This window comes from Canis lupus, chromosome 6, assembly GCF_048164855.1.
Source record: "Canis lupus baileyi chromosome 6, mCanLup2.hap1, whole genome shotgun sequence".
NCBI lineage: Eukaryota > Metazoa > Chordata > Mammalia > Carnivora > Canidae > Canis > Canis lupus.
Window position 1 is genome coordinate 1,299,648 of NC_132843.1, and position 9,212 is coordinate 1,308,859.

The window sequence follows — 9,212 nt, forward strand, 5'->3', positions numbered from 1 at the left end:
GTCCCACAATCTTTGGATATTCTCCTCATTCTCTTCTTTTGTCTTTTTTCAGTCATGTCCAGTCTACTTTTTTTTTTTAAGATTTATTCATGAAAGACAGGGAGAGAGGCAGAGACACAGACAGAGGGAGAAGCAGGCTCCTTGAAGGAAGCCTGATGTGGGACTCAGACCCTAAACCAGGATCAAGCCAAAGGCAGATGCTCAACTACTGAGCCACCAGGGATCCCAGTCCAGTCTATTAATAAACTCATCAATTATTCTTCATTTCAATTACAGTGGGTTTTTTTAAGTTTATTTATTTATTTAAGTAATCTCTATTCCCAACGTGGGGCTTGAACTCATAACCCTGAGATTGAACCAGCTGCCCCATGTATTATAGTGTTTCCTTGGGTTCTTTCTCAAGATCTCCATCTCTCTGCTTGCATTGCCCGTCTGTTCTTGCATGCTGTCTACCATCTATTAGAGACCTTAGCATATTCGACATAGCTGTTTTGCGTTCCTGGTCTGATAATTCCAACATCCCTGTCATGTGTTGTTCTGATACTTGCTCTGTCTCTTCAAATTGCATTTTTTTTTTTGCCTTTTAGTATGCCTTGCAATTTTTTCTTAATAGCAAGATGTGAAATACTGGGTAAAAGGAACTGCTATAAATAGGTCGTTAGTAACATTGTGGTGAGGTGTGGGGGGAGGGAAAGTGTCCTCCAGTCCTATAATTAGGTTTCAGTCTTTTAGTGAGTCTGTGCCTCTGGACTATGAGTTTCACAAGCATCTCTCAGGGGTTTTTTTCTTCCCTGTTTAGGTGAGATGGGATGGCCAGAATAGGCTGGAGTTGGGTATCTCCCTTCCTCCAGATCGGTTAGGCTCGGGTAACAGTTGAGAAGCTTCATTTACACTGGGATCTGATTTAGATAAGAAATGGAGCTCATGGGACACCTGGGTGGCTCAGGAACACCTGAGTGGCTCAGCAGTTGAGCTTCTGCCTCTGGCCCAGGGCATGATCCCGGGGTCCTGGGATCGAGTCCCACATCGGGCTCCCTGAGTGGAGCCTGCTTCTCCCTCTGCCTGTGTCTCTGCCTCTCTCTCTCTCTCTCATGAATGAATAAATAAATCTTTAAAGAAAAAAAAAAGAAATTGAGCTCATGCTGAAATGGGATAAATTTTGGAGAGTCACTAGAGAGAAAGAGTGTTCTCTAGATACGGCAAGGACGTGAGTTGTTAGAACCTGAAGGCAAATTGTGGTAGTTAGTCTTCCATGATGTGGCCCCAAACAATTCTGTCCTCCCTTTACTATCATACTGGGCCTCACAGGAAGAGGCAGAGTCTAGTCCCCTCTCCTAGAAAAGAGGCTATCTTTAGTAATCCTTGACAACATAACACAGCAGGACTGATATTCCAGGACTTCTGAGCTAAGTCCTAAGAAGACTTGCAGCTTCTGCTTAGGAGTCTTTTAACTCTTGCTCTCGGGATGCTTCCCCAGGAATCCTGCCTCCACTGTATTGTGAGATGTCTGCGACAAAGGGCACATGTAGATTCTACTGTCAACAGCCTCATGTGCACTCCCAGGCCACGGCATGTACTGCCAGCCCTGGAAGTGAGCCCTCGTGGATGTAGCTCATTCAAGCCTTCAGGTGACTCCAGGCCCAGCTGCCACTTGACTGCAAATTCCTAAGGGACTCTAAATGAGAACGGCCTGGCTGAGCACAATAAACTCACAAAATTATGAGTGATAACAATAAACGTTTGCTCTAAGTCATTACGTTTTAGGATAGCTTGTTACATCAAGAAATAATCAGACAACTTCTAATGTATGAGTCCGGAGACCCAGAAAAGAATGGGTGCTACCAGCTTTGGGATGATAAAGGAAAACATTAAGGTACCATAAACCAAAGAAGATAGACAAGTACCTGTCACATAGTAGACATGCAGTAAACAGGTGCAGAATGAACAAGCAAGTGAATAAATGAAAGTAACCATGGCAAGAACAGATTGCTCCTCTTTCCTGGGTTAACAAAGGTCTGGCTCTCTCAGCTACCAGGAAACAAGGCTGTGTCCCCAACCAGCCATGATGGAGGGGTGTGCTTGGGGACCCGTCCTATCTTCCCACTCTAAAAAATGAAAGAAGCTTCCTCCTCAGGGTTGTGACAGCCTCCCTCCTCCCTCTCCTCCTCCTCTCCATAGCTCTCCAGTACTTCTCAGTTCACAAGCATTTTCCCTTCAGCCTATCACATGTTTCTACATCACTATAATGACCACCTCTGAAAGCCAGCCCCTTCCTAAGAAGTTGACTCTCCAGTTACTCTCCAGAGTTCTCCAGACCATCACGTTGACTCCAAGAATGCCCTAGCAAAGGTCATGGGAGCCCAAGTCTGTGTTTTCTGCAGGCATCCATACAAAGGAGGCTCTGAATAGGAAAAGCTCTTTAACTTTCATCGACTCTTGGGGTCTGGCTTATTTCTTCCCCAATCACTTACTGTGAAAGCTTAAGCAAAGAAAGTACTCAGATTCAGAGTCTCCGTCACCACATTGCACAGTTATTGTGAAAAGTAAGGCTTTAAGAGAATTTAAATCAGCACTGAGTCTGGGCCCATTGGACACCCAATGAATCTCCATTTGATGATTTTTCTCCCATAACCATCAGAGAAAAAGTTGGGATATTCTCTCCTGAGAACCTCAGACTTTGAGATTTCTCCTCAGCCTCATTCAGAAGTATCACCCAAAGGAGTTTCCTGAGAGAGTCCTTCCTTACCTGCTAAGGCACCGTTAATAAAGGAATTATTTACACAGGATTTCCACTCTAATTTCTTTTTCCTCCCTCCTCTTGTACCTGTCCTCCTTTAGGAGGACCATGACCCAGCTGAATCAGAGATTACAAGGGGCTCCCATTCCAAGCCTGAAGATCTTCTCTCTGCTCCTCCTGAGTTTTCCCAACTACTTTCCCCAGGGAAGTTGCCAGATTCTTCTCACTCTTCAGCAATTTAGGATTCCTCAAAAGAACTGAGCAGCAGTCTCACAGAATAACACTGGAAAGAGATCCAGGACATTGTAGTTAATTTTGTGTTGACTTGACTGGGCTAAGGGATGCCTGGAGAGCTGGTGAAACATTATTTCTGGGTGTGCCTGTGAGGGAGTTTCTGGAAGAGATTTGAATTTGAGTTGGTGAACTGAGTAAAGCAGATGGCCCTCCTCCATGTGAGTGGGCATTGTCCAATACATTGAGGGCCAGAATAGAACAAAAAGGCAGTGTTTTGTTTTCTCTGCCTGAGCTGAGACATCTATCGCCTTCTGCCCTCAGACTTTGGTGCTTTCAGTTCTTAGCCTTTATACTCAGACTGCTATGTCACAGACTTTCCTGGTTCTCTGCTTACAGGCAGGAGATTAGAGGACTTCTTGGCCTCCATACTGCATGACCAGTTCCTTTAACAAATCTCTTCATCTATCTATGTACCTACTTACCTACCTACCTACCTACCTACCTACCTACCTATTGATTCTGTTTTTCTGGAGAATCCTGACTAATGCACAAGAGTTCTAGTGTCCAGTCTTGGCTCTTTCATCACAGAATAGGCTAAATATGTGATGAATGCATAGTAAGAGCCCTGTCACTAGAGACATTCAAGCACAGTTCATAAAACAGCCTTTGGAGGCTTTCAGTTCCCTGAACAAGTGAATGACGTAATACACTTTATCCTGACAGAACTAAAGAGCCATGGAGGTCTGCTAAAGTATTTTACACTTGTTATGAGGCTTGTTTTAGGCTTGGGCATGACACAAGCATACTTTCAATTCATAAAGATTACAGCAGTAAGGTGGAGAATGGATGAGGGTGGGAGATGGTGAGAGTTTGGGACACCTCTGGGATAATATTGTGTTGACCCAGGGACACATTAGGAAGGCCTTCCCCCTTCTGGCATTGAGCACATTCTTTCATCCATTCAACAAAAATTCATCAAGCCCCTAACATAAGCCGGGCAGTACTTTAAGTATGGAGAATTATTACTGAAGACGAGAGGGGTTATAGACCACATTGCTTTGTTACTTAACTGTTCTAATTAACTTGGCCGAATTAGAGGGTTCCTTTACATTTTGCTAAATAAACAGGAAGACGAATGAATTGAAATAATACAAGCATTGTGATAAACCTCACTGCTCTCCAGGTAGACAATTAAGCCTTGGATTGAAAAGATAGATGGCAGATGTCACTAAGGACAACAGTAAAGTTCCCATAGCCTAGTTCGTAAAGTACCCACAAGTGTCAGCACATTGTCAATCAAAGGAAGCACAGGACGTCAGTCTGTATGTTTTCTTTCAAAAGTTCTCAGGCACATAACCAGTTTGCAGAGGCCCAAGTCAGCTGCATGCTCTGGCCCCACGTTGTCAGAACACCATTCCCTGCTCCCTGCTTCTGAGGCTCCTGTCAATACTGAGGTGAAGATTGAAACTAACCCCTAATAAAGAAAGTAGAGGGAGGAGGAAGGTTGGTTTAACAACAAAGGCAGGGATACAGATGCAGTGAAACAGCAGGACACCTGCACCCAATGTTCACAGCAGCAATGTCCACAACAGCCAAACTGTGGAAGGAGCCTCGGTGTCCACCAAAAGATGAATGGATAAAGAAGCTGTGGTCTATGTATACAATGGAATATTCCTCAGCCATTAGAAACGACAAATACCCACCATTTGCTTCGACGTGGATGGAACTGGACGGTATTATGCTGAGTAAAGTAAGTCAATTGGAGAAGGACAAACTTTATATGATCTCATTCATAGGGGGGATATAAAAAATAGTGAAAGGGATTAAAAGAGAAAGGAGAGAAAATGAGTGGGAAATATCAGAGAGGGTGACAAACCATGAGAGACCCCTAACTCTGGGAAATGAACAAGGGGTGATGGAAGGGGAGGTGGGCGGGGGATTGGGGTGACTGGGTGACGGGCACTGAGGGGGGCACTTGATGAGATGAGCACTGGGTGTTATGCTATATGTTGGCAAATTGAACACCAATAAAAACATATGCAAAATAGCAAAACAAAAAAAACAACAACAAAGGCAGGGAAAGGAGGAAAGAACATTCTTCTTAGTGGTTCTAAAAGTAGCTTAAGTCAAGAAACCTCATTTCAAAGTTGTCTGAATGTGAAAAATTAACTAGAAATCTGGTGTTGTAATTATTGCCAGAGTTTATTGGAAGGCAAAACACATCACCTTGATTTGTATGACAGCACAGATAGAAGACAATCTCTTCCTAAGTCTTGTGCAAAAAAACCCATTTAGGACAATAGGTCCACCTTTGGTTTGTGAGCAAGTTCGTTGGGGCCTTGGCATTTGCCTGCAAGAGAGGAATCGGACAGACATTTCTGTCCAGCAAAATCAAAATTCCGGTATGTTGGTCAACTGCTTTTGTCCTCACCTTCACTTTCCATCTGTGTGCTCTGGCTCTTCATCCCCACCTCAGGAGAATATGGAAACTAGGCTGGGTCTTCCACCAAAAGATTCTACAATCTTAGATCCTCGACCTACCTAGGTCTCAACTTCATCTGTCGTGTGGGAACAACATCACAGGCCTGAGTACTTCCCGAGGGGCTGTAAGCATCCCAGAAGATGACCATCCATAGAGTGATTTGAAAAGTTTCACACAAGACATTTGTCGACTCTCCAGTCACCAGCCAGCCACGCCTCCCCAAAACTGTGAATCCCATCCTGACACACACACCTGCTTCATTCATTCACTCGCTCCTACAACAAGGATTTTTTAGCACTCACACTGTTGGGCACTGTTCTAGGCACTGGGGCTACATCAGGAGCAAAACATGGCTCTTAGAGCTTATATAATAGAGCTAGAAAATAGAAAATATGTCAGGCAGTGAGAAATAACATAGAGAAAAATGAAATATACTATGAAAACCCCAAGTCTAAATACTACTCTGATAGAAGACAGTGTCCGTGTGTGTGGTGTGTGTATGTGTGTGTGTGTGTACACGTGTGTTGAGATGGACCGTGTCGAGAAAGAGAAGGAGGAGGGAAGGGCAATCAGGGGATAGGAAGTAGAAGTACCATATAAGTACATGTGTGTAAGTACAGTTTTGGTGGTAAGAATCGGGATGGAATTGTTCTGGCTTTTGGAAGAACATAGAGTCCAAGACCTATTTATTCTATGATTCATTGTTCCGGCTTTGTCTGGACGGAGGCAGAGAGAGAGTCTAGACAAGGTGCCCCGTGGGGCTCAGCAGCAGATGACCCAATTGTGGGAAGCAGAATGCGAAAGCGACTAGGGAATTGCAGAATTCCCTCCCTATCGGCACTCACTAAAAACTGAATGAGGATGAAGTGGCACCTCCCGGAATCTTCTAGACCTTCTCCTGCTCCCCAGTTCTCGTCTATAGCTCCTCACTGAAAGAATACCAGCCTGGAGGTTCTGGAGGCTCTGGGGGCTCTGGAGGCCCAATCATCATGCTCTCCCCAGGAGGTGAGAAGGTGGGCTCTCTTCCCCACCCAGACCCAACCAGACCATCTGTTCACCGGGGCCCACATGGGTGGTGCTGCACCTATGGCTCCTGTGACTCCAAGTCTGGAAGACGCAGCTTATGAACATTTCAGGCCATAGTGGATCCTCCATATTTGATCCCTATTATCGTCATGTTGGCCTTCTGCGATTCTGTCTCCTCATCTGGAGAATGGGCACAACAGCTGCTAGCTCCTAGCATAGATCATGAGCACGAGGATTTATCGTGTGCCACAGGCACTGTGCTGAGCCCATCACAAGCATTGTCATTTACTTCAACAGAGTCCTGTAAGTACTACTGTGCCCATTTTACAGATGAGAAATCTGAACAGAAACAGTTTAAAAAGAAAACCTGGGACCCCTGGGTGGCTTAGCAGTCGAGCGTCTGCCTTTGGCTCAGGGCATGATCCCTGGGATTGAGTCCCGCATCAGGCTCCCTGCATGGAGCCCGCTTCTCCCTCTGCCTGTGTGTGTGTCTCTCTCTATGTCTCTCATGAATAAATAAATAAAATCTTAAAAAAAAAAAAAGAAAAAGAAAAAGGTCACACAGCCGGGAGGCTGTAGAGCCATGACTCAAAATCAGACTTGTCTGTCTCCAAAGCCAGGGTGCTTGATTAACGTTTACAGATGCCTCGATCAGTAGGAGTATCAGATCACAGCAGAAGTTAGTGGCTGAAGACAACCACTTTCTTAGCCCACAATTCTGCAGGCCAGTAATTTAGGCGAGGCTCCATTGCGTGGTTCTTCGGGCCTTTGTTGGGCTCCCTCACGCGTCTGTGGCCAGTGCCCTGGTGGCTAGGCGGCTCTGCCCACGTGAGTTGCCCGCTGTGGTCAAGGTGCCGCTGCCCTGTTGCACACAGTCTCTCGTGGTCCAATAGGCCAGCCCGGGCTTTTTCCCATGCAGTGCCCTAGGCCTGATGCTGGCACCCTATCACTCTTGCCACCTACTTCTGTACGACAGGAGTCATAAGCCAGCCCAGATTCAAGAAGTGGGGAAAGATTGCTAGCAGTTGCTGCAAAAGGCATCTTCAGAGGGCAAGACACCAGGAGGTTATGAAGGGAGCAATTAGTCTGTGACAACTGGCGTTTGGTAAACCGCAGGTGGTGTCACTATTCTATATATCCTGACAAGGCCAGGTTCTCACTGTACCGTCACCAAGTTCCCCAGAGAATGCCTTGGAGTAACCTGGACTCTCCCAGCGACAAGGGGCCAGGACCATGCCTCATCAGGAATCTCTCCCACCTCCGGCTCTCATGTCCCCCAGGATGGCATCTGGCTCCCAAATCCCCATGAGGTGACAGGACACCAGAAGAGGACACCAGAAGCTCCGAAGCGTCACTCCCCATACCCACCCACACACTTAACCCCCCTGGCTGGAAGAGAATATCTCTATCCCAGGACCTTAAGAAAAGCCCGGGACTGAATTTCACTAGCTCAGGGGGTGTCCCCAGATCCTCCCATGGGTCCTGGCAGTTGCTGATTCACTAGGTCTGAGTCACAGCTCCATTCCTGACAGAGGAGGGATGTGTTTTCTGACGGTAAGTTCCCCACTCTGTTCCCAAGACAAAGGAGAGAGGACACACCAGGGATGCCCACCACCCACCTTTTGTCACTCCCGCAGAGGGGCCCCTGCCTAGCTTTCTGGAGCCCCCCCGCCCCTACTGCCCAAGACTGATCTGAAGTTTCTAGGTTAAAATGCACTAACCAGATCCTAACTGGTTTGGGGTTTTTTAAATGTTATAAAGTTCAAAGGAGCTTCTCTGAACTGAAGCAAAATTGCCTTTAGATGCCAACTGCGAAATCCTAAATGAGGATTTTGTAAAAGGATTGAAATAAGGGCCATGTAGATTAGGAAGAGCAAGGAACGAAAAACAAAACCAAGCAACCCAGGGTAGGGCAGGAAGTCGATAAGGGGAGAGGGAATCTTTCTGCACGCAGAATATACTGGGAGCTTTATTCCTGGTCTGGGGAACATCCTGGAATGGAGCCTGTGCAGAAGGCTGGAGAAAAGAGAATTCCTGGCTTCTGCCCTGGAGAGTCTTCTTGCTTTTAACCTTGTGGTGCCCACAGTCCTGACTCAGAGGGAACTGTGCTCAAAACCCAACTGCCCCAACTCCATAGCTGTGTGATCTTGGGAGGGTGGAATGCAATTTATTGTCCAAAACAGGATGCTTTGGAAAAAGGGTGTTATTCGTGGTTTCACAAGGGCAATATAGTGTCTGGTCATTCTCTCCTAAGTAAAATGATAAATATTTATTTTTATGTCACATAACAATAAATGTAATATTTGCTCAGCACATCAGTTCTTTATAACTGTGCTATTATCCTGTAATATGGAGACAACTATTACCCTCATTTTTACAAATGAGGAAACTGAGGTTTGGAGAAGTTAATTAAATTTCCTGAGATTGAGAGGACAATATGTTTCAGGTTTTCTGCAACCAGGTAGTTCTGAGGCTGTAAGGAACCATTAGAACTGGAACATTCAGGGTGCCTGGCTGGCTCAGTGGAAGAGCTTGTGACTCTTGACGTCCGGGTAGTGAGTGTGAGCCCCATGTTGGGTGTAGAGACTACTTAAATGATTAAATAAAAACTTAAAAAAAAAAAAAAAGAATGAACTGGAATATTCAAATGAGTGTCCTCACTGAGAGTCCTCATCTTGAGAAACTATGCAGTTATTACACGGTGCTCATTTACTGAACATGTGTTTGGAATTG

General features: G+C 45.6%; 1 long non-coding RNA gene across 1 annotated transcript in view; it reads left to right on the forward strand.

The window, feature by feature from the left end:
- LOC140634877 (uncharacterized) overlaps positions 1 to 2,590 on the forward strand; it is a 14,219-nt gene extending 11,629 nt beyond the window's left edge. Inside the window, exon 6 of the long non-coding RNA XR_012032205.1 lies at positions 1,478 to 2,590. This is a non-coding gene — a long non-coding RNA (uncharacterized lncRNA). The remainder of the gene's footprint in view (positions 1 to 1,477) is intronic.
- The last annotated feature ends 6,622 nt before the right edge of the window (positions 2,591 to 9,212 follow it).